This window comes from Gorilla gorilla, chromosome 13 (assembly GCF_029281585.2).
Source record: "Gorilla gorilla gorilla isolate KB3781 chromosome 13, NHGRI_mGorGor1-v2.1_pri, whole genome shotgun sequence".
Classification (NCBI taxonomy): Eukaryota; Metazoa; Chordata; class Mammalia; order Primates; family Hominidae; genus Gorilla; species Gorilla gorilla.
In genome coordinates, this window is record NC_073237.2 from 44,948,104 (window position 1) to 44,973,376 (window position 25,273).

At 43.9% G+C, this 25,273-nt stretch overlaps 1 long non-coding RNA gene across 2 annotated transcripts in view; it reads right to left on the reverse strand.

The window, feature by feature from the left end:
- Positions 1-25,273, reverse strand: part of LOC109028399 (uncharacterized) — an 85,611-nt gene that overhangs the window by 51,230 nt on the left and 9,108 nt on the right. For both annotated transcript variants that reach the window (XR_008668693.2, XR_002007424.3), the window contains exons 2-3: positions 22,119-22,197; positions 17,242-17,311 (exon numbers count right to left, since the gene is read on the reverse strand). This is a non-coding gene — a long non-coding RNA (uncharacterized lncRNA). The remainder of the gene's footprint in view (positions 1-17,241; positions 17,312-22,118; positions 22,198-25,273) is intronic.

Sequence of the window (25,273 nt, forward strand, 5' to 3'; positions counted from 1 at the left end):
GCGGAGCCCACCGCAGCTCAGCAAGGCTCCTGTGGCCAGACTGCCTCTCTAGATTCCCTCCTCCCTGGGCAGGACATCTCTGAAGAAAGACAGCAGCCCCAGTCAGGGACTTATAGATAAAATCTCCACCTCTCTGGGACAGAGCACCTGTGGAAAGAGGTGGTTGTAGGCACAGCTTCAGCAGACTTAAACAACCCTGCCTGGCAGCTCTGAAGAGAGCAGCAGACCTCCCAGCACAGCATTCAAGCTCTGATAAGGGATAGAGTGTCTCTCAAGCGGGTCCCTGACCCCCATGTATCCTGACTGGGAGACACTTCCCAGTAGGGGCTGACAGACACCTCATACAGGAGAACTCTGGCTGGCATCTGGTGGGTGACCCTCTGGGACGAAACTTCCAGAGGAAGGAACAGGCAGCAATCTTTGCTGTTCTGCAGCCTCCACTGGTGATACCCAGGCAAACAGGGTCTGGAGTGGACCTCCCGCAAACTCCAGCAGACCTGCAGCAGAGTGGCCTGACTGTTAGGAAGAAAACTAACCAACAGAGGAGAATAGTATCAACATCAACAAAAAGGACATCCACTCAGAACCCCATCTGAAGGTCACCAACTACAAAGACCAAAGGTAGATAAATCCATGAAGATGGGAAGAAACCAGTGCAAAAAGCTGAAAATTCCAAAAACCAGAATGCCTCTTCTCCTCCAAAGGATCACAACTCCTCACCAGCAAAGGAACAAAACCGGACGGAGAATTAGTTTGATGAACTGACAGAAGTAAGCTTCAGAAGGTGGGTAATAACAAACTCCTCCGAGCTAAAGGAGCATATTCTAACTCAATGCAAGGAAGCTAAGAACCTTAAAAAAAAGGTTAGACGAATTGCTAACTAGAATAACCAGTTTAGAGAAGAACATAAATGACCTGGAGCTGAGAAACACAGCACAAGAACTTCATGAAGCATACAGTGGTAACAATAGCCGAATTGATCAAGTGGAAGAAAGGATATCAGACATTGAAGATCAACTCAATGAAATAAAGTGAGAAGACAAGGTTAGAGAAAAAAGAGTGGAAAGAAACAAACAAAGACTCCAAGAAATATGGGACTATGTGAAAAGACCAAATCTACCTCTGATTGGTGTACCTGAAAGTGACAGAGAGAACGGAACCAAGTTGGAAAACACCCTTCAGGATATTATCCAAGAGAACTTCCCCAACCTAGCAAGACTGGCCAACATTCAAATTCGGGAAATAAGACACTCTGAGAAGAGCAACCCCAAGATACATAATCATCAGATTCACCAAGGTTGAAATGAAGAAAAAAAATGTTAAGGGCAGCCAGAGAGAAAGGTCGGGTTACCCACAAAGGGAGGCCAATCAGACTAACAGCGGATCTCTCTGCAGAAACCCTACCAGGCAGAAGAGAGTGGCTAATATTTAACATTCTTAAAGAAAATTTTCAACCCAGAATTTCATATCCAGCCAAACTAAGTTTCATAAGTGAACGAGAAATAAAATCCTTTACAGACAAGCAAATGCTGAGAGATTTTGTCACCACCAGGCCTGCCTTACAAGAGCTCCTGAAGGAAGCACTAAACATGGAAACGAACAACTGGAACCAGCCACTGCAAAAACATACCAAATTGTAAAGACCATCAACACTATAAAGAAACTGCATCAACTAACAGGCAAAATAACCAGCTAGCATCATAATAGCAGGATCAAATTCACACATAAAAATATTAACTTTAAGTGTAAACCTGCTAAATGCCCCAATTAAAAGACACAGACTGGCAAGTGGATAAAAGGTCAAGACTCAGTAGTGTGCTGCATTCAGGAGAGCCATCTCATGTGCAAAGACACACATAGGCTCAAAATAGAAGGATGGAGGAATACTTACCAAGCAAATGGAAAGCAAAAACAGAGGAGGGGTTGCAATCCTAGTCTCTGATAAAACAGACTTTAAACCAACAAAGATCAAAAGAGACAAAGAAGGGAATTACATAATAGTAAAGGGATCAATGCAACAAGAAGAGCTAACTATCCTAAATATATATTTACCCAGCAAGGAGCAGCCAGGTTCATAAAGCAAGTTCTTAGAGACCTACAAAGAGACTTAAACTCCCACACAATAATAGTGGGAGTCGATATTAACAGATTAACGAGAGAGAATATTAACAAGGATATCCAGGACTTGAACTCAGCTCTGGACCAAGCAGACCTAATAAACATCTACGGAACTCTCCACCCCAAATCAACAGAATATACATTCTTCTCAGCACCACATTGCACTTATTCTAAAATTGACCACATAATTGGAAGTAAAACACTCCTCAGTAAATGCAGAAGAACAGAAATCTTAACAGTCTCTCAGACCACAGTGCAGTCAAATTAGAACTCAGGATTAAGAAACTCACTCAAAACTGCACAACTACCTGGAAACTGAACAACTTGCTCCTGAATGACTACTGGGTAAATAACAAAATGAAAGCAGAAATGGATATTCTTTGAAACCTATGAGAACAAAGATACAACGTACCAGAATCTCTAGGACACATTTAAAGCAGTGTGTAGAGGGAAATTTATAGCACTAAATGCCCACAAGAGAAAGCAGGAAAGATCTAAAATCAACACCCTAACATCAAAATTAAAAGAACCAGAGAAGCAAGAGCAAACAAATTCAAAAGCTAGCAGAAGACAAGAAATAACTAAGATCAGAGAAGAACTAAAGGAGATAGAGACACGAAAAACGCTTCAGAAAAAAAAAAAAAAATCAATGAATCCGACAGCTGGTTTTTTGAAAAGATCAACAGACTAGATAGACACTAGCCAGACAAAGAAAAGAGAGAAGAATCAAATGGATGCAATAAAAAAAGATAAAGGTGAGATCACCACTGATCCCACAGAAATACAAACTACCACCAGATAATACTATGAACACCTCTATGCAAATAAACTAGAAAATCTAGAAGAAATTGATAAGTTCCTGGACACATACACCCTCCCAAGTCTAAATCAAAAAGAAGTTAAATCCCTGAATAGACCAATAACAGGCTCTGAAATTGAGGCAATAATTAATAGCCTACTAACCAAAAAAGTCCAGGACCAGATGGATTCACAGCCGAATTCTACCAGAGGTACAAAGAGGAGCTGGTACCATTCCTTCTGAAATTATTCCAAACAATAGAAAAAGAGGGAATCCTCCCTAACTCATTTTATCAGGCCAGCATCATCCTGATACCAAAAGCTGGCAGAGACACAACAAAAAAAGAAAATTTCAGGCCAATATCCCTGATGAAAATTGACGCAAAAACCCTAAAAAAAAATACTGGCAAAACGAATCCGTCAGCACATCAAAAAGCTTATCCACCATGATCAAGTGGGCTTCATACCTGGGATACAAGGCTAGTTCAATATATACAAATCAATAAATGTAATCCATCACATAAACAGAACCAATGACAAAAATGACATGATTATCTCAATAGATGCAGAAAAGGCCTTCAACAAAATTCAACACGTCTTCATGCTAAAAACTCTCAAACTAGGTATTGATGGAACATATCTTAAAAGGTATTTATGACAAACCCACAGCCAATATCATACTGAATGGGCAAAAACTGGAAGCATTCCCTTTGAAAACTGGCACAAGACAAGGATGCCCTCTCTCACCACTTCTATTCACATAATATTGGAAGTTCTGGCCAGGGCAATCAGGCAACAGAAAAAAATAAAGGGTATTCAACTAGGAAAAGAGGAAGTCAAATTGTCTCATTTGCAGATGACATTATTGTATATTTAGAAAACCCCATCATCTCAGCCCAAAATCTCCTTAAGCTGATAAGCAACTTCAGCAAAGTCTCAGGATACAAAATCAATGTGCAAAAATCACAAGCATTCATATACACCAATAACAGACAAATAGCCAAATCATGAGTGAAATCCCATTCACAATTGCGACGAAGAGAATAAAATACCTAGGAATACAACTTACAAGGGAAGTGAAGGACCTCTTCAAGGAGAACTACAAACCACTGCTCAAAGAAATAAGAGAGGACACAAATAAATGGAAAAACATTCCATGCTCATGGATAGGAAGAATCAATATCCTAAAAATGGCTATACTCTCCAGAGTAATTTATGGATTCAATGCTATCCCCATCAAGCTACCACTGACTTTTTTCACAGAACTGGAAAAAGTACTTAAAACTTCATATGCAACCAAAAAAGAGCCCTCATAGCTAAGACAATCCTAAGCAAAAAGAACAAAGCTGGAGGCATTATGCTACCTGACTTCAAACTATACTACAAGACTACAGTAACCAAAACAGCATGGTACTGGTACCAAAATAGATATACAGACCAATGGAACAGAACAGAGGCCTCAGAAATAATACCACACATCTACAACCATCTGATCTTTGACAAACCTGACAAACACAAGAAATGGGGAAACAATTCCCTATTTAATAAATGGTGTTGGGAAAACTGGCCAGCCATAAGCAGAAAACTGAAACTGGATCCCTTCCTTATACCTTATACAAAAATTAACTCAAGATGGATTAAAGACTTAAACATAAAACCTAAAACCATAAAAATCCTAGAAGAAAACCTAGGCAATACCATTTGGGACACAGGCATGGGCAAAGAATTCATGACTGAAACATCAAAGGCAATGGCAACAAAAGCCAAAATTGACAAATGAGATCTAATTAAACTCAAGAGCTTCTGCACAGCAAAAGAAACTACCATCAGAGTGAACGGGCAACCTACAGAATGGGAGAAAATTTTTGCAATCTATCCATCTGACAAAGGGCTAATATCCAGAATCTTCAAAGAACTTAAATTTACAAGAAAAAAACAACCCCATCAAAAAGTGGGTGAAGGATATGAACAAACACTTCTCGAAAGAAGACATTTATGCAGCCAACAAACATATGAGGAAAAAAAGCTCATCATCACTGGTCATTACAGAAATGCAAATCAAAACCACAATGAGATACAATCTCACGCCAGTTAGAATGGCCATCATTAAAAAGTCAGGAAACAACATGCTGGAGAGGATGTGGAGAAATAGGAACGCTTTTACACTGTTGGTGGGAGTGTAAATTAGTTCAACCATTGTGGAAGACAGTATGGCAATTCCTCAAGGATCTAGAACTAGAAATACTATTTGACCCAGCAATCCCATTACTGGATATATACCCAAAGGATTATAAATCATTCTACTATAAAGACACACACACAGGTCTGTTTATTGTGGCACTGTTCACAATAGCAAAGACTTGGACCCAACCCAAATGTCCACCAACAATAGACTGGATTAAGAAAATATGGCACATATATACCATGGAATACTATGCAGCCATAAAAAAGTATGAGTTCATGTCCTTTGCAGGGACATGGATGAAGCTGGAAACCATCATTCTCAGCAAACTGTCACAGGAACAGAAAACAAAGCACCACATGTTCTCATAAATGGGAGTTGAACAATGAGAACACATGGACAAAGGGAGGAGACATCACACACTGGGGCCTGTCGGAGCGGTGGGGAGCTAGGGGAGGGATAGTATTAGGACAAATACCTAATGTAGATGTCAGGTTGATGGGTGCAGCAAACCACCATGGCACATATATACCTATGCAAAAAACCTGCACATTCGGCACATGTACCCTAGAACTTGAAGTGTAATTTTTAAAAAAGGAGCCTGTTTTAATAACGTTCTCTAGATTTTGGCCTCAACCAACGTCAGGCCAGCTGGTCTTCAGTATACACGTGAAATATTTTTCTCCATCTTGAAGACTGTGGTTGTTTTGCTCATCTTTGTTTTCCTCTGTATGCTGAGGGTTAACACGCAGGTGTCTGGAGCTCTCACACACACAAAGTTCTCATCTCACTACCCTTCCGGGTCATTGCCCAAGGTCTTGAGACTTACAACCATTTAAGTTGTTTCCATATAGTTTTATCATCTTATTTCCCAAATGGCTTTGTTCCCTGTTACTGATGTTGGTTTTATCTTCTTCAGGACACAAACCCTTCTCTGGACAGAGAGACAGACTTGAAATGCAAATTGAGCAGGTCTAATTGTTTTCTATCATCCTCAACTCACTTGGAAGCACCAAGTCCACTCTTCCTTATTTTTACTTTGTCTAGGTAGCCAAACTAACCTCTTGTATAGTCCTTAGCCTTTTAAAAGAAAGCATAACTCTTATTTACGGCTTTTAAATATTTCTTGAAGTTGGTGAGCAATAAATGACCTACAGAAGTACTTGGGAAACCTGATGTTAATAAAGAAGTTTTGATTAGCTTGTCAATTACTTGAATATAAAAAAATACTTCTAAATGGCTTAAAAACCCTTTCCAATTTTAATATCTTCAAAATTCCCATAGCAATTATTTATACTGACAGTTGGCTTACAAACATCTTTATCACGAATGGGTCTTTTTTAATACCACTTCCTGGTTGTCAGAAATATCAAGTTACTGGGGTCCTCATGAATTGGGAAGTTAGGAAATATACAGAAGTCTTGACACAAAGTGTACTATGATCAGAATCCAGACTGTTGGGAAGACTTTCTGTGTCTCTCCTTATGCAACAATGTGAAAGTTATTCCATGACTCTGAATCACCAGTTTCTTGCCTATGTAATACTATTACTATATTAGTACCCCCACAGGGCTGTTGGAAAGATTTAGTTATAACTCCATAAAGTGCCTGGCTTATAACAGGCTCTTAAAATATGTTAGCTCCCTCCTCCCCACCTCATGTGACTTTGAACAGTTATATAACCTCTCTAAGATTCAGAAAACCTCTAACATGAGTTCTTTGTTGGGTTATGTGAATACTTTCTAAGCTTAAAGATTACACATATCCTAATTGTCTTAGTACTCTAATAATACTACATCCATCAGAAAACCCATTGCTTCCTGGGATGCCACTGGTCTTCGTCGCCCCACCTACCCTAATCCAGCAATATACCAGGTGACCTGGGGATCTAATAGCCTGGCCTGGTTAATAAGCACATACCAAGAAGGACTTTATTTCAGTCTAAGTGGCAGGGTCATCCAGGACATTAAAAATTCTGAAGTGCACCAAAGACCTCGGAATTCCCACATCTTTTGGAGGCTGTGGTGATCTATACCTACAAAAAACATACTGAAATACTGAACTACTGCCTGGTCAATTTTGCCTTTAGGGCCAACTAGAACATTAACCACACTCTACATCTCTCTACAGGGACAGGCCTAAGATATTGCAAACCTGGAATTGACAAACGCTTGGTAAATCTTGCCACTCATGATCCCTTACCCATGGGATCCCATCAGCAATAAAACACAGCACCACTTCCCACTATCCTTTCTCGGCAGAACATTCCAAGCAACTGCTACCAGCCTGTCACATTGGCATGCAAAGGAAAACCTAACTGCCATGTTCTAGTCTCTCCTGTCAGTGAGGATAATGAGCACTAAATAGGCCATTTTACTTTTCTGAGGTCACACTATGAAGCGACAGAACTGGATATTAGGGTCTGTTTCTTTCATTTTGCGAATGGTCTTTGCTGCAATAGTCAAAATGCATTGGAGGTGTTTTACATGTTAACAAGGGTGTTTTCACAGCGAGCCGTGATGCACATGGGTGTCAGGGTTGAGGATTCGCCACTCACAAGCCAGAGTATCTGAAGAACTGTGATAAAAAGCTGCTTGTTTAAAAGGCTTAGGTTAGGTCAGGTCAGTAGTTAAGTTCTAGCCAGACCATGACTAATAGCAGGTTTTAATTAGTGAGAACGATGAGAAAAGAAGAGAAAGACTTTTGCTGCTGGAATTTAATAATGGAATTTCCAGTAAATAATAACAATCACCTCAAGGATCAAAAAACGTTATGCCCACATTTGATCACAAAATGGTTGGAATTTATGCACCTATCTCTGTCTGCTGGCAGAGGCTAATGACCCATGTCCTTGAAATGAATCAGGGCAGGGAAAGTTGTAAACATTCTAACTTCCCTGTTTCTTCCCAGGAGCTCACTCAAATGGGTAATCAATCTCAGTATCAGTTCCACTAGACTTCATGGGGGAAGAAAAAGAACATGTTTTTTGCGAGGAAAATAGTGCCATTCATTCTCATTGGTCTAATTCAGGGATGGTCTTCAAAAGATCCTGAGAGATGGAAGGAAGACTGTGTCTGTGCGCAACATCCTCAAATTCCCTGTCCATCTCTGGACTATTGCCTAGAATTTTGCCCTAGCACCTTATCTCTCCAGCTCAATGATTCTCAACCAACAGGCTGTACCTGAAGGGCACCTGAAACAATAGGAGGCTTTTTCAAACTACTTGTGTCAAACCCAGCCCCCACCACCTCCAGTTGCCCTCTCCAACCCCTCCAGTGTGTTCTCCCATGTGAGAGCCATAGACAGCCCTCCACTCCGGGAGTGGTCCATAACCCACAGCAGTGTTGGATGGAAAAAAATATTAAGAATCCCATTTAGCCTAACAGCCTGATCTCTCTGGAAATTGTAACTGGCACAAGGAGTTCATGTTGAGTTTCTCCAAGTGATCATGCAGAATGCCCTGTGTTCATTCATGCATTCAACAACAGGGATTCAACACCTGTGATGTGCCAGACACAGGGCTTAACACTGTGGCACCAGGGAACATAAGTCTCAGTCCCTGTTCTCAACCACTTCACTGTCCACAGAGGAAGACAAAATAGTGTTAGCTTGATGCAAAAGTAATTGCTTTTTTTTGCCATTGAAAGTAAGGGCAAGACCAGGCCAAGCACGGTGGCTCACACCTGTAATCCCAGCATTTTGGGAGGCTGAGGCAGGTGGATTACCTGAGGTCAGGAGTTCTAAGTGGTGGATTTTTAAAATGTGATGTTTGGGAGAACAACATTGAGCATAGCTGAAAATGTAGGGACTCCTGGGAAGTGGAGAGATGTCAGCACCAGATTGCAGAGGACCTGTTCTAATCCAGGGAGTAGCATGGACCCCATCCTGCCACCAGATGTCATTCACCAGCTTGTGGCATGGTCACATTGGGACTTAAGAGAGCCTTCTGCACATACTGAAAAGAAATGGCTTGGATTTGCTTCCAAGTAATCTAGGTGTACGGGAGAAACCAGGTGGGCTGTAAGTTAATCGTTGAGGCTGGATGATGGCTACTCAGGAGTCTGTTTCTACGTGATTGACATTTTCTATTATAAACAATTATCTTAAAACGGTAGTAGAGAAAGCTCTCAGGAACTGTCACTCTCAACTGTTATCAACCATGTGCGCCTCAGTGTGAAAGGAGGAAAGTTCTGACGGGAAAGAAAGACTTAGGGGATGCCTGGGGTGAGAGACCAGAGAAGTAGAACCCAGGAGGGAAAAGGCAGTCAACAGAGAGGCACAGGCATTCCAACACCAGTCAGCCTCCCTCCCTCCTGCCCGCTGCCACAGCGCCCCCACCAGTTGCTCTCCTACCTGGACACTTGTGGCTGATACAGGCTGCACGATACATGCTGCATGGAGGGTAAACACACCTGATAGCAATAACGTAAGCAGACCCTGAGAATGACCCTGTATGGCAGACACATCTGAATGTGTGTTTCAAGCTAAGGAATCCGGCATGGCCAACCTGGAGATTCATACGTTATCAATGATGAACATCCGAGCCCCCCACCCATCCCATGGAACGCGGGCCATACAAGGGATTGAGGCCCTGAGTTTTGGGCTAAACAAAGGTTGCCAGGTGGAGGTCATTAAGGGGAGGGTGTTAGGTGAAATTGCTATTTAAACTGCACACTGTTTGCAAGCAGTTACGGTTTTCCTGCCCAGCCTGCTGCCACTGGACTGTTTGTAAGGTGGATATCTTGTTCAGCACACCACCACTGGACTCTCTCCCCTGTATGTGAGCCCCTAATAAAACCCCACATTGGCCGGGCGTGGTGGCTCATGCCTGTAATCTCAGTACTTTGAGAGGCCAAGGCAGGAGGGATCACCAGAGGTCAGGAGTTCAAGACCAGCCTGGCCAGCATGGTGAAACCCTGTCTCTACTAAAAATACAAAAATTAGCTGGGTGTGGTGGCACGTGCCTGTAATCCCAGCTACTTGGGAGACTGAAGCAGGAGAATCGCTTGAACCCAGGAGGCGGAGGTTGCAGTGAGCCAAGACCACACCACTGCACTCCAGCGTGGGTGACAGAGAAAGACTCCATCTCCAAAAAAAACACCATGTCTCCTTTGCTGGCTCTGAGTCTCTTCTTCAGCCTCCTGAACCTAGTGCCTTCCCTATTGAGGTTAATAGGGGTTTGGCACAACACAAGGCCAGGCCACTTCTGCCCTGACCCCCTGGATTTGATCTAGTTTTTTTTCCTGGGGCCACTGCTGACTTCTTCCCCACAAAGGATGCCCAGGTGGCTGCAGGACTTCCTGAGTCTGCTTTAGCATCCTGATGACTTGAGTCTTTTCTGAACTGAGCCATTTTGTCTGGGGTCTTGGATCTAAGATGTGTCTAAGATCTTGTGCCATCTCCTTGAGGAGAAAGGGTTCACTCCGGGACAAGAGTAGGGTTACACTAGGAGGGTTCCAAACCAAATGAACTCCTGAGACCACTGCAGAGTGGCTCCTCAACCAGGAGGTTCAGAGAACTTCCTTCCCTATGAGCCTCAGGAGAAGAAATTGTCAGGAGTTATCGCTGACTTGTGACAGAACAGGTGCTGTCTGACACAAAGAAGATAAATTGAAACCCGTGTGTGCAACTGAGAGAGTATGAGTGAGTTCATGCAGGAAAGACAGCACTAGACCAGGAAAAATCCTCCTCAGAAAATCCATTACATCCACAAGCCTGTGGGCCAAGTCAAGGGGTGTCTATTGAAAGAAAGGAAACTGTTCTTGTTTTAAGGCAACATTAAATCCAAAGATCCTGGGCTGTTCAGACAGGAAGTTAAGGGGGACTCCTTCCTGCATCTCCATGTTGAATGGGGCAGAGGGAATGGGAATATGGTTTCTGAGCTGCCAAAATAGAACCATCTTCCCTCCTCATCGGAACTTTGCCTGACAATCTTCTCCCCTCGGGTTCTTTACTCCGCTTTTTCTGTTGGGGTTGGGAAAGGGAGAATCATAATCTTCCTATCAGCTGCTTTGACATCTGCCGTAGTTTGGCAGGAACTAATCTAATGACGAGAGACTGACTCAGATTCTTTCTGGGAAGAGGCATTTTGGGGACAAGAAAGCAAAAGAGGATATGTGCGAGCAAAGCCCCAGAAGTCGGCAGCGAGAACAGGCTTCCCAGACAGCCACCTCCCACAGTCACTGGGCATTGCCAGGTGGCCAGGCTGTGGGGTGGGGGCAGTCCCCTCAGCCACACTGAAAGCAGGTGGGCGTCCAGCCAACACCGCTGCTACACCCCAGGCCGCCTTCCTGAGGACCAGTTGCCGAGGCAACGGGGGTACTTTGCAAATATCTTTTTTAGATGTGACTTCCAGAAAAAAGGGCAAGGTGAGAAGAGGGATGGAAGGAACAGAGAGATAGCAGGCTGACGCTTGACACTGAAAATGCAGCCAGAAGTTCTTGGTGCTGCTGCCCTCTACAGGCCAAATCGTAGATTACGACGCTCACCCACCAAAAATGCCCTGAATATGAAATGTCTCACTTTCCCACCAAGTAGCCTGGGAGTAACAAAACAGGAGCAGGGATAGGGAAGGCCCAGGGGTCCAGCTACAGCCATGGTATCACCAGAAAGGGAAGAGACAATTTGAGAAACACTAGGTCAAAAGTTAAATGTTGCCAGTTCTGGAATTTGCTTGGTAATAATGTGATTGTACATACGAATTCAAAAGCAGGCACTGAAATCTACATGCTGCAGTTGGCTTGGAGACTGTCATCTATGCCATTCATGCACTGCCAGTTTTGTGGGGAACCTGGTGCTAAACCACTGGTAGACCACCTGCTTCTGGCTGGGAAATTTGTATGTAGCAGAGCAGCTCCCTCGCCGTCCTCTATTTTAAGTCAGCACTTCTTGATACAAGGGTTTGTAAAAAGAAAAAAAAAAAATGAAGGAAAAAAAGATCATCTATAATCCACAATCGGGGTGAATCTTTTCTATTTTGACAATGAAATCACAATTCTAACAATGTTATAAGGAATTCTCATGTCCTCAAGAACGTGCTGGGTATCCTCTGTGTAAAGCAAGGATACAATTTAATCTTTGCTTATAAAAATGCTCCAGCTTCCATGACTCAGGTACACTGCAGACCGCCACCAGGAGTAGCAGCACCTGGGAATGCATACGCAAACTCCCAGGCCCCACATCAGACCTGCGGACCCTGAAACTCTGGGGGTGGAGCCCAGAGATCCGTGCTTTGACAAGCCCTCCAGGTGATTCTGATGTCCACTAAAATTTGAGAACTAATGATTTATGTAACAGTTATTCATTTGCAACTCCAAATATTACTCATTTCAACACACTCATTCATTTCAGGCAATGACTGAGAGAAGAAATGAGTTGAGATAAAAGCAAGGTGTGCAGAAGAAGAAAAGCCTATCCCCTCCCTGCCTGGGCAGGTATCACAATCTTAGAATCTCAGGATACCACAAATTCCCCTTTCTACCATTGAGGGAAAGGTGATTCCCTCTGCTCCTGGCCAGACCTTCAAGCTCAAAATGAGCTCCTAGTAATACAGGTGATCTAGGGATTAAGAGAAACAGGTTGTTTGGCAGGAGGTGCAGGACAAAGGAGGTTATTGCCAGTTGAGCACTGACGCCAGAACTCTCAGAAGGACCCTGTTATGCAAGTAGAATTACCCCATTAACAGACGCAGGAACTGAGCCCTTAGGGAAGTCAAATGACTTGCCCAAAGTCATCTCACTACTTAGAAGAAATGAGATTAGGACTAAGGCCCATGTGACAAAGAAGACCATGTCTTCTAAATTCTGCTGGGCCACTCTTAGCACTGTCTAAAAGAACTGTGATAGAAATGTCCTTTATCTGTAGCCACTAGCCACTCGTGACTATTGAACACTTGAAATGTTGCAGGTGACCAGTAATTCCAACCTGTAATTCCAACAACTCCACACCTGTAATTACAACTCCACACCTGTAATTCCAACAGTTTGGGAGACTCAGGTGAGAGAATTGCTTGAGGCCAGGGATTTGAGACCAGCCTGGGCAACACGGTGAAAACTTGAAACAAAAAAAAAAATTGGCCAGGTGTGGTGTCTCATGCTTATAATCCCAGCACTTTGGGAAGCCAAGATGGGCGGATCTCTTGAGCTCAGTTGTTCAAGACCAGCCTGGGCAACATGGTGAAAACCTATCTCTACAAGATACCAAAAAAAAAAAAAAAATACATTAGCTGGGCATGGTGGTGCATGCCCATAGTCCCAACTACTGGAGAGGCTGAGGTGGGAGGATCGCTTGAGCCTGGGAGACGGAGGTTATAGTGAGCTGAAATCACAACACTGCACTCCAGACTGGTTGACAGAGTGTGAGGCCCTGTCAAAAAAAAAAAAAAAAAAGTTTAAATTCACCAGGTATGGTGGTGCCTACCTGTAGTCCCCATTACTCAGGAGGCTGAGGCAGGAGGATCACCTGAGCATAGGAGTTTGAAGCTGCACTGAGCTATGATACCACTGTACTCCAGCCTGAGTGACAGAGCAAGATCCTGTCTCAAAAAAAAAGCACACGCAAAGGAGAAGAAAGGAATAAAGGAAGGTTGCAGATGTGGTGTAACTGAGAAACTAAATCTTTCATTTATTTTAAATTACTTTGAAGTAGTCACATGGGGTTAATGACTATTCTATTGCAGAGTGGAGGATCATATAGTTTTGTGTAACAATGCCACAAGAGTGGAAATCTTCACCCAAAATTATCCTCAGGGGGAAAAAAACACACAAGAGCATTGATAGAGCTAGCAATTTGTCATCTTATTAATCTTTTCTTAATGGAAATGCTGACAGATTCTTAACAGTGTCTAAGAAAATGCAATTAATCCACAGACTCAGATTTAAAGAAGCCTGCCTTCCTGAATGTTGGCGGTTGGCAGAAGCCAGGGATGGCAGTGTGAGGTGCCCCATACCCCCAGCTAATGGCCTGAAAGAGGACAGAGAAGGCAAATGGAACCCACTTCAGCAGCCCATCTTTTACCCACTTGACTTTAGAGACACCCTGTCTTGCTTCTCCTAATCGCTGTTCTGTATGTTGAGAGGACATGTCAGACAGGTACACCATTGAAACTGACCCATAGCAATTAACGTAGTAGGAATAACTGATCTTGCATTACTTGGTGCTGGGCAGTGCAGTGCAGTCTCCCAAGATGGTAGTCCAGAGTGGCAAACCTGCTGAAGATGGAGAAGACAGATAATAGTGTATGTCATCTAGTGAATGTAGTTGGCATCTGTGCTTTGGCCATTCAGCACGCTCATAGATGGGAAACCCAGCCCAAGGAGCTGTTTAATAGATCTCAGAACAGGTGAAGGACCCCCGCCCCGCCAATTAAGGATCTATTGAATAAGACTGTCTCTTCTTATCAGTAAGCAGCTTCCACTCTGCAATTCCACTCCAAGCCTTATGAATTGCCTAAGATTCTGAGCCGTTTTCAATAGAATAAGCAAATCAGCAATAGCTGAGGTGGAAAAATGCCCTATCAGTGTGCTCTGCAAAAGCAAGGCCTTGGTCCAAACCTGGGGCCCGCAGAAAGGTGGCGGAGAAACAGATGGTGAGGATGAGGAGTGAAAGGACTGAGACAAGCCTCCAAAGCCACCAAGAGAATTGGGAGAAATTCTGAAAGTTGGGTATTAGGGCCTATGCAATGCAGGGCAACATAAGAGTTAAAGGAATTTTTTTGTCATCACTATAAGGATAAAATAATTAACAGCAGAGGAAAAAGGAAAATAAAAAGCAGCACAAAAACAGGGTTCTCCTTCCAGTCTGGGCTCTGCATGGTGCCTTTACACTCACCAAGCTACTTTCAGAGACAGAGCCTGTCACATACTTCATTGGTATCTACCAAAGTCCAGCACATTTCTGGGCACATAGCAGACCCTTAAAATACTAATCGGTTTGAAGTTACTGCGCTACATGGTGACTTTTCTAAGCCAGTACTTCTCAAACTTTCATGTGCATATTAATCACCTGCATGGTTTGTTAAAATGATTTAAATTTTGAATCTCTTTTTTAAGAGACAGGATCTCGCTCCATCACCCAGGTTGGAGTACAGCGGTGCAATCAGAGTTCACTGCAGCCTCAATCTCTTAGGCTCAAGCGATCCTCCCACCTCAGCTTCCCCAGTAGCTAAGACTATAGACATGCACCGCTGTATGAGTCCGTTTTCATACCGCTATGAAGAACTGCCCAAGACTGAGTAATTTAAAAAGGAAAGAGGTTTAATTGACTCACAGTTCAGCGTGGCTGGGAAGGCCTCAGGAAACTTACAATCATGGTGGAAGGCAAAGAGGAAAGCAAAGCACTCACCTTCCCAAGGTGGCAGGAAGGAGAAACGCCAAGCGAAGAGGGAAGAGCCCCTTATAAAACCATCAGATCTTGTGAGCACTCACTCACTAGCACGAGAACAGCATGGGGGAAACTGCCTCCATGATTCAATTACTTCCACCTGCTCTCTCCCTTGACATGTGGGGATTATGGGGATTATAATTCAAGATGAGATTTAGGTGGAGACATAAAGCCTAACCATATCAACCACCATGCCTGGCTATTTTTTTTTAAGAGATGGGATCTTGAAATGTTGCCCAGGCTGGTCTCATATTCCTGCTCTCAAGCAATCCTCCTACCTCAGCCTCCCAAAGTGCTGGAATTACAGGTGTGAGCCACCGCCCCTGGCCTCTAAATCACTGTTTCAGTAGCTCTGGAATGAGGCTTGAAATTCTGCATTTCTAACACATTCCCAAGGGAGGCCAACAAGCTGGCCACGGACCACACTTTGAACAATCAGCCCTTATTTTTCTCTGCTGGTCACAAGCTAGCTTAGCTGGTTGAAAACCACACTAGGGCAATCAAGGACATCAGTTTGATCTCCATCAGGGGGATCCCTCTTGCTCCATGGTTGCAGACTGAACCCACAGCTCCAGCCAGTTATCTTGGGTCTTGGATACACAGTCACACACACACACACACAGTGGGGAAATGCAATGGGAAGAGATCACCAGGCCTATCTGAAGGCTGGCATATTATACCTGGGCTGCCATGGGGCAGCCCCACCTAAGTAATAGCTATGTTCTCCAGTAGCCCTGACTCTGCCCTTCACCTCCCCAATGTCCTCTTAACCCTATTCTCTGGACATTGATTTTAGAATTGCTTTTAGACAAATTCACTCAGAAGCAGGACTGCAAACAAGTCTCCTCTCTCATGCTGACTGGATGATCCAAAGTGGCTGCCTACAGAGCTATCTTGAAAAAGACTCTGAAACCAGATTCTGGCTCTGCTGGAATAGCTATCATCGTGGATTAATGTTGTCTAGTGTGGGGGAAAGATGGGGAAAGTGGCAGCATAGCCAGCATGGGGCAGACTCTAAGCAGGTGTGAGGATTTTACAGGGAGGCTTATCTTGCCTCCTCTCAGATCCCAGAACAAGGGGAAGCTGGTGGGCAATCACAGGGTAATTCCTCTAGTACTCCTCGGAGCTCATTCAGCATGAAACTCTTCTGATGAGGGCACAAGTGCTTCGCTGTGTCCTGCTCACTGGCTCGGGCTGAAGAATCAGGCCCCAGGTCTCTTAACTTTCATCCAAAGCACTTCTGTCTGAAAGGGGCACTAAGAAGAAATGAACACTTTAATGTGACTAGTCAATGATTAGCCTTTGAGTTCATCCTTCTTCAGTGTACCATAGGAAAATACATTCTTCCTTGAGCTATAACAGTGGGAATATTCCAGAACTCTGCCTTTTTCACAACAGCAGTATCTGCGTTATTAAGAAACAGATGGGAGACTGGGTACTTCCTGCTTTGAAGTCTGAGGCACATGCCTATACTTCTCTAAAGAACTCAAACCATTAAGTAATTACTTTTATGAAACTGCATTATCTGGAACTCTACCCTTGTAACCTATCCGCTGAACAGCCCTAAGTGCAGGATCCTCATATCACAGAAATGGGCCTCCTGCTGTTTGTTCCCTTCTGCAGAAGTATTGGCTTCATCTACTCAGGGACATAAGTGAGGGCTGTGAGAAACAGAGTGAGGTATCTGAGTGTGCTTGCATGCCACCTCCAGATTCTGATGTCACCAACCTGCTGTTCATAATAGAGCTAAGTCCATACATAACCTGGTAAGCAAAATTCAGAGCTTCAGTGGCACCCAGGCAGATAGCATGTAGGCATCAGATCCATGAAGAACTGCAAAAATAATATTAAAGATTTAAAAATATGTTTTTGTTGTTGTTTCTGAGACAGGGTCTCATTCTGTCACCTAGGCTGGAGTGCAGTGGCATGATCATGGCTCATTGCAGCTGACGTCTCAGACTCAACCGATTCTCCCACCTCAGCCCACCAAGTAGCTGGAACCACAGGCATGCACGACCAAGCCTGGCTAATTCTTTTTTTTTTATAGAGATGGGGTCTCCCTATGTTGCCCAGGCTGGTCTGAAACTCCTGGGCTCAAGGAATCCTTCCGCCTAGGCCTCCCAAAATGCTGGGATTACAGGCATGAGCTACCATGCCTGGACAAAAATAAAAAATAAAAAATACAGTTTTAAGAAATTTCTTCACTGCATATTTGCTACTGTACTTAATGTTCATGAACTGTTAAAGTTGCTGTGTACGAAGATGGAATTCATGTAATAGAACTCCTCAATGTGACAATAGGGCTATACTATTATTTGCTGTGTGATGATTCATTTAATTCTCCTATGCTTATATCTATTTGCACAGCTTATGAAATCCTTGCTCATTTATACATTAGGGCCTCACTTGGATGCAACCCATCGTCTGTATGTTAATATTGGTTACTAGGATTCTTTTCTCATTGGCCCGTAATAAAGTAGTACGTATCTCAAAAAAATATTCATAAAGCAAGAAGTAGAAAAGACAACTAATCTGGATCTTCTTGGAAGGGTTTAATAATGCATGGCTCTAGACTCCCAAACCTGCCCAAGAAGGAAGAGGTCTGGAGAGATCATACGCATGTGTCACATGTGTGCATATATGCACAGTGGTCCATGGCTATGTTGAATTTTCTAACGTAGCTTCCAGGAGCCAGGCACAGTGGCTTGCATCTGTAATATCAGCTACTTGGGTGGCTGAGGCAGGAGGATCGCTTGATCTTGGAAGTTCAAGACTAGCCTGGGAAACATAGCCATCTCGAAAAAAAAAATTTTTTTGGCCGGGCACAGTGGCTCACACCTGTAATCCCAGCACTTTGGGAGGCCGAGGCGGGTGGATCACCTGAGGTCAGGAGTTCAAGATCAGCCTGGCCAACATGGTGAAACCCCGTCTCTACTAAAAATTAAAAAATGAGCCAGGTGTGGTGGCAGACACCTGTAATCCCAGCTACTTGGGGTGCTGAGGCAGTAGAATCGCTTGAACCCAGGAGGCGGAGGTTGCAGTGAGCTGAGATAGTGCCACTGCACTCCAGCCTGGGTGACAAGAGCAAGACTCTGTCTGAGAAAAAATAAATAAATAAGAATAAAAAGCTAGACAAACACTTGTTAACCAGAGACCCCTCTTGGAAAGAGCATATGCTCTGAGAATGGATCAGATCAAGGATTGAATATGATGCTGGACCTAGAAATTCCACTTCTAGTAATCTAATCTACAAGTATACAGAGAACATTAGAGGTTGTTCACTCTGGCATTGTTTGTCACAACAAAAACTGGAAACAACCTATGTGTCCACCAGTAGGGAAAGTAGTTGCATAAAACATGGTACCTTTATTCAGTCGACTGCTATATAGATATTTAAAGGAATGGAGTAATTCTGTTTGTGCTGCTATGGAAAGAGCTCTTAGCTATATTGTTAAGTGAAAATAGTGAGCTATAGCATCGTGGATATACTGGACCCCCATTTATGTATATGTACAAAATAATTGTATCAAAATACACACAAAACTCTTAATGGTGTTTACATGTGGAGAGTAGGACTTAGAATGTGTTTTCCTATCCCAAGAGTAAAAATGAGACTTTCTCATCCTCATTTTCCCTTTTGTATACCATTTGAATTTTTCTCATGTGTATATGCTATTTTCATAATTGAAAAATAAAATCCTACTTCTGCCACTTAACAACTGTGGTTGATTGCAAAAGTAGACCCAATTCTCATCCCTATCTCTCTGTGCTCCCCTTTGCAATATGACTTTGCAGGTCTTTCCATCTAGTGGTGGAGTCTATTTCACCTTCCCTTGCATCTGGGCAGGCCTCATGACTTGCTTTGGCCAACAGATTATGGTAGACATGATGCAGTGCCAGTTCCAAGCCTAGGCATCAGGAGGCCTTGCACCTGTCCACTCTTCCTCTTGGAATCCTACCAATCTGCCATGTCAACAAGCCCAGGCTAGCCTGTAGGAGCATGAGAGCAATCATGTGGCCAGTTGTGCCCTACTCCTAACAATCCAGCTGACAGCCAGACAATCTCTAAAACTGTGAGCTAAATAACTGGTTGTTGTTTTAAGCCACTAATTTGGGGATTGTTTGTAACACAGCAAGATCTAACTGGTCTTCCAACCATGTCATCTTGGGAAGAATCTCTTTCCTTTTTTGAAAGATGGGGCTAATTATCCACTACATTTTTTTTTCAAAAGTTTAAGTGAGATAACATGTAACAATTCAAATAGTAGTTCCTTTCCCCTTCCCCAATGCCAATGATAGAATATGAATCTTGAAGGATGGATGCCCTCACCAAGCCAGAAGGAAGGCATCACCCTGTGCCTGCCTGAAAAGTTGATGACTTCACCCAGTGGCACAGGCCCAGGGTTGGAAGTGCCAGAATTACGGGTGGGTGGAATTGTGGGTGTGTACTGGGAACATTGAGTAAGGTCTTCCTAGCCAGCCCCTACAGAAAGAGCTCTGAAGGTTCAGTAAGAGGACATGCAAATCCATACACTAGGGGCACCTCCTGACAGAGCTGGAGATGGAGAGAAAGGACTAGAACTTTCTCAGCAGGGCCACTCTGGAGGTCAGCTCAAAGCCAGGAAGGGGTGAGAAGATTCCTAATGGAAGGCTTTACTTCAGCAGAATTTGCCACAGCTGTGGCAGCCATCACAGCCCCTCACCCATTAGGTGGCTGCAGTGCAGAGCTGTTGGAGGTCTTTCTCCTCTGGAGATAGCAGAACAGTCTTCAGGGATTATCCATGGTCATAAAGTCATGTTATTCCCCCAAGCTGCCAACCTCATGGGATTTCATGTGGTGGCCACAGGAGATCCAGCCTCCAGCTTCTCTGGCTGTTCCAAGTAATGGCTCTGAGCTGCGCTGCTCCTGTGAATGGTTCAAGAGGAAGGGTTCTCTCCCTTTGAGGGGCCCTGGAGAATAGCTCCACAGGATCCTGGAACACTAGAGCCTGGTAAGCAAGATAAAGGAAAGGAAGCCTGCCTGAGCATGAGCAGTCTTCCACCAGAGTGAGGCCTGACAGAAAACAGAAAGAGAGAGTTGCCCAGCCCTTCTACAGAAAGAAGACCCTGAGAACTAATCATGCATCCGCTGCAGGATGCTCAAAGAATCTTGAGACTGATAGGACAGTGGCCAGCTCATTCATCTGAGAGGATGGGTGGAGACTGCCAGGCAGTGCTGGGCATCTGTCTTAGTTCATTTTCTGTTGCTAGAACAAAATACCACAGACTGGGTAATTTATAAAGAAAAGAAATGTATTTCTTACAGTTCTGGAGGCTGGGAAGTCCAATGTCAAGGGGCTGCATCTGGTGAAGGTCTTCTTACTGCATTATAATGTGGCAGAGGCCATCACATGGCAAGAGGGCAAGAACGTGCCAGCTCAGGTCTCTCTTCATCTTCTTATAAAGCCAACAGTCCCATCATGGGAGTCCCACCTTGATGACCTTCTCTAACCCTAATTACCCCCCAAATGCCCCATCTCCAAATGCCATTGACATATGACTTTGGAAATTAAGTTTCCAACACATGAAACTTGGGGGATACATTCAAATCGTAGTGGCACCCATCTTTTCTTCAGGTTCCATATCAGGAATTCTATCCTATGAGAGAGGCCAGGTGGAAAAGCAGGGGAGATGTGTTGGAAGGACATCTTACACACAGGGAAGAGCATGAGGACAGGCACAGGGACAGGAGGGCCTGAAATGACCCTATAGTTTAGAGCGGCTGGAACTTACCAGCATGTGGGCCATAGCACTGACAGCCAATAGGGTGTGAAGGGATGGGGAGGACAGGTCATCCTAAAGAACCTGAGTTTCATCTTGAAGGCAATATGATATTTTTACTATCAACTGGAGAGGGGGAATCTGGCACAGATCCTAGCACATAGTAAATGCTCAGTCATTGTTGGATAGATGAATTTAAAAAGAAATGAATCTGGGTCCCTGTAAGCCCTCAATTTCAGCAGTCTGTTAAATTTGGGAGACTCTCACTCAATTTTTAATTATATTAATAAAAGCTGCAATTACTCATTGAGCGCTTATTATTAGTATCATCTCACTGTCTCTCATATATAGCTGAACATTGGAACTATCTACAGAGATTTTAAAAATATTAATGGCTGGCTCCCACACCCAGAAATTTTGCTTTAACTGGTCTGGGTGCTCCCTGGCAGTTGGACTTTCGAGACTCCTATGGTGATTCTAATGTACAGCCAAGTTTGAGACCCATTGTCCTATCTCATTTAATCTTCACAACATTCCCATGAGACAGACATTATCTTTATCCCAGTTTGCAAGTGAAGAAAGGGAATCTTAAAAAACATTAAATAACTTGCCCAAGATCACATACTTCAGGCTGGGTGTGGTGGCTCATGCCTATAATCCCAGCACTTTGGGAGGCTGAGGCAGGAGGATCACTTGAGCTTGAGAGGTTGAGGCTGCCGTGAGCCACGATCGTACCATTGCACTCCAGCCTGGGTGACAAAGCAAGACCCTGTCTCAAAAAAAAAAATCACACAATTTAGTAACTAGCAAATTCAGCATACAAAGCTGCCATGGATTTTCCCAGAGATACAGGAAAATAACCGGAAACTTTCATACTCACCTTTCTTCTTTTCTCCGGAAGTTCTCAGTGATTAAAACAAAAGACTTCTTTTTACATGAATCTTGGAACATTGAGTGATCTGTATGTTTGTGAAAGAGAGAGATTGACAGGATGATTATGAGTCAAGGTGAAGTTTATCAACTGTCAGACTTGCTTAAAGTATTAGAGTTGAGACTTATGCAGGTTTAACCAGAGAAAGAGGGATTAGACTGTTCTGTTTTCCCAGAGTTGGAGGCAAAAGGGTAGGGTGATGGCCTCTATGCTCCTGGACCAGGCAAAGAGAGAGCAAAATGAGGTAAAGAGGAAGATGGTGGTGATTCAGCTGAGGAAGGGTGGAAGAGTGAGTGCTGACAAGCTCTTCTCATTCTCCTGCCAGTACAAGCAGCTGTCTGCTCTTTTAATAATTCTTTGTCTTCTCCAAAAGGGCAAAACACATTCTACATAAAGACGCTTCTGTTAGCAGCTGTGGTGGTGATTTCAAAGGCGGGGGGTCGGGGGAGTGGAAAAGACAAAATTTTCATGATTCTTTTTCCTCAAATGTGTTGGGCTACTGTGGTAAGGAAAGGAAATGCATTACTAAATCAAGTGGTAGCTGGGTCCCTCTGCTGATGGGCACAGCATTAAACGGCGTGGCCACTCAGCACAGTGGATGCAGCCTCCAGGGGAGAAAGGGGGTGTGGTGGGGAAGCCGCTTTGCAGTTCCAGCGCTTCATAAGATGTAACTCTACCCAACAGTTTTTCTTAGAGATTACTCCTGTGTGCATTAGGCCTCTTTTGGTTTTAAGTAACAGAATACAGTTTGATCTAGCATCTTCAGAAATGTATTAAAATGGTGCAGGAGTATCTCTCCACACAGTACCCAAAATATAATTATAGAGCTGGACTTCAGGAAGGAACTGGAAAGTTGTCAAGACTCCCTGCTCCTCCGACAGCTGTTCGTTTTTTCTCACTCTACAGATCCCACATACCCTCCACTGCTCCAGTCCACAGGACAAGAAACACGGCCACTGACGCAGGCTGCCACGCTGACCCAGGCCAGCTGCCTCAGTCCAGACTCCTGGGGCAGGGTTGCCGAGAGGCCTAACTTGGGTCAGGGTAAATTCCTGGTCCAACTAGTTGGATACATGGGGGAGATACATGAAAGGCTGCTGAGGTTGAGAGCTGCTGTGTGTGCGGGAAACAGTTAAGAGAAAGGGGTCATTTTAAGTTTCAAAAGAGACTCCAGAAAGTGCTGAGAATAGGTGTCAAAACAGTTCCTGACTTTCACATCTCCATAAGCACCACTCAATCCCTCCACCCCACCTCCGTGTGCACAGATGAGGAAGACCTCCCCATCAGCCAGCATGCTTGAAGTTACTTTCCTGCAAATCCAAGGAGTTCCTCAGCTTGGCAGCCAGACAGACTCATGTAGCTGTATTAGAAGTGATGCTAACCAGGCACAATCAAGGCTCTTTAAAATACAGTGTGGGCTGGGCGCAGTGGCTCATACGTGTAATTCCAGACCTTTGGGAGGGTAAAGCAGGAGGATCACTTGAGGGCAGGAGTTCAAGACCAGCCTGGGCAACATAGCGAGATGCTCGTCTCTAAAAAAAAAAAAAAAATAGCTAGGCATGGTGCTATGTAACTGTAGTCCCAGCCAGTTGGGAGGCTGAGGTGGGAGGATGGCTTGAGCCCAGGAGTTTGAAGCTGCAGTGAGGTTTGATTATGCCACTGCACTCCAGCCTGGGTGACAGAGTGAGACCCTGTCTCTACCAAAAAATGTAAAAACATAAAAATAATTGGCCTGCTGTGGTGGCACACTCCTATAGTCCCAGCTACTGGGGAGGCTAAGGCAGGAGGATTGCTTGAGCCCAGGAGTTCAAGGCTACGTGAACCGTGATCAAACCACTGCACTCTAGCCTGAGTGACAGAGCAAGATCTTGTCTCAAAAAAATAATAATAAAACAAAATAAAGATTGTGGCTGACTCTGCCCCTCAGTGAGCCATGAGAGTCACCTGAGATGCAGCTATCCTGGGTGGTTTCAAAGAGAAGGAATCCAGAGAAGGGCAACCTAAGTGCTGAAGACACAGGCCCTGGAGCAAATAGCAGACTTCTGGTCACTTCTCATTACTGGCACCGGCTCAGTGGTGCCTGACTGGGGAACAGCCTCAGAGGAAGCTGCCCCAGCCTCGCCAGAGTGGGAGATGACAAGGAACGCTCTCCTGGACCAAAAGCAGAGAAATTATCTCAACCCACAGACCCGAAGAAAACAACATGGACACCATCCCTGAAAACATCTCCCCACGCAGGCAGGACGTCCCATCTTTTTGCCTTTTTCTTTTTAATGCCTCCTTTGGGCAGAGAGAATGGTCTGGTTAGGTCCAAGTTTTGACATTAGAATGTTGACAGGATAAGTAGTCCATAAACTGAATACCCTGCAATCTGAGCTGGGCCACCAAAAATCCCATTCTTGGGGCCCCAAATATCTGTCCTTTTCTTTAAAAACACTTTCTAATGTCTATTTGTAGGTGGAAGGGTGATGATGACCTGTAGAATGGTAGGCCATGGTCAGTTCTCCGTCCACCAGGTGGGACAAGGAGACAGTGTAGAACAGTGGCTCCCAAACTTGGCATGCATCCAAATCACTGCAGGGATGTTGAAGCAGATTGCAGGGTCTTCTTTTCAGAGTTCCCAATTCAGTAGGCTGTTGGTGGGGCCAAGTAATTTTCATTTTAATGAGTCTACAGATGATGTGGATGCTGCTGAGAACCACTGGAGCAGAAGATAATGTTAGTTGGTTTTATTTCTTAAAGCATAAAATATTAGCCATCTGCAGATAAAGAAGGCTGAAGGGACTGTGTAACAAGCGTTTTCATTCTGTCTTTTGATATGTCCATCCCTTAAATAGATGTAGTCCTTTGAATTTTCATCCCTTCAGACTGATCCTGAAAGCCAATGTAACCTGATTTTACCTTGATAAAAACAAAAAATAGTGGGCCCACAAATCTGTAAGAAAAAGACAACTGGCCCAATAGAAAAATGAGCAAACAATGCAGGCAGGCCTTTCACAGAAGAGGAAACAGAAATTCCCAATCGACCTCTGAAAAGAGGTTCAATCTCACTGGTAATCAGTAAGATGTAAATTAAACCCACAATGAAATACCATTTCATAGCA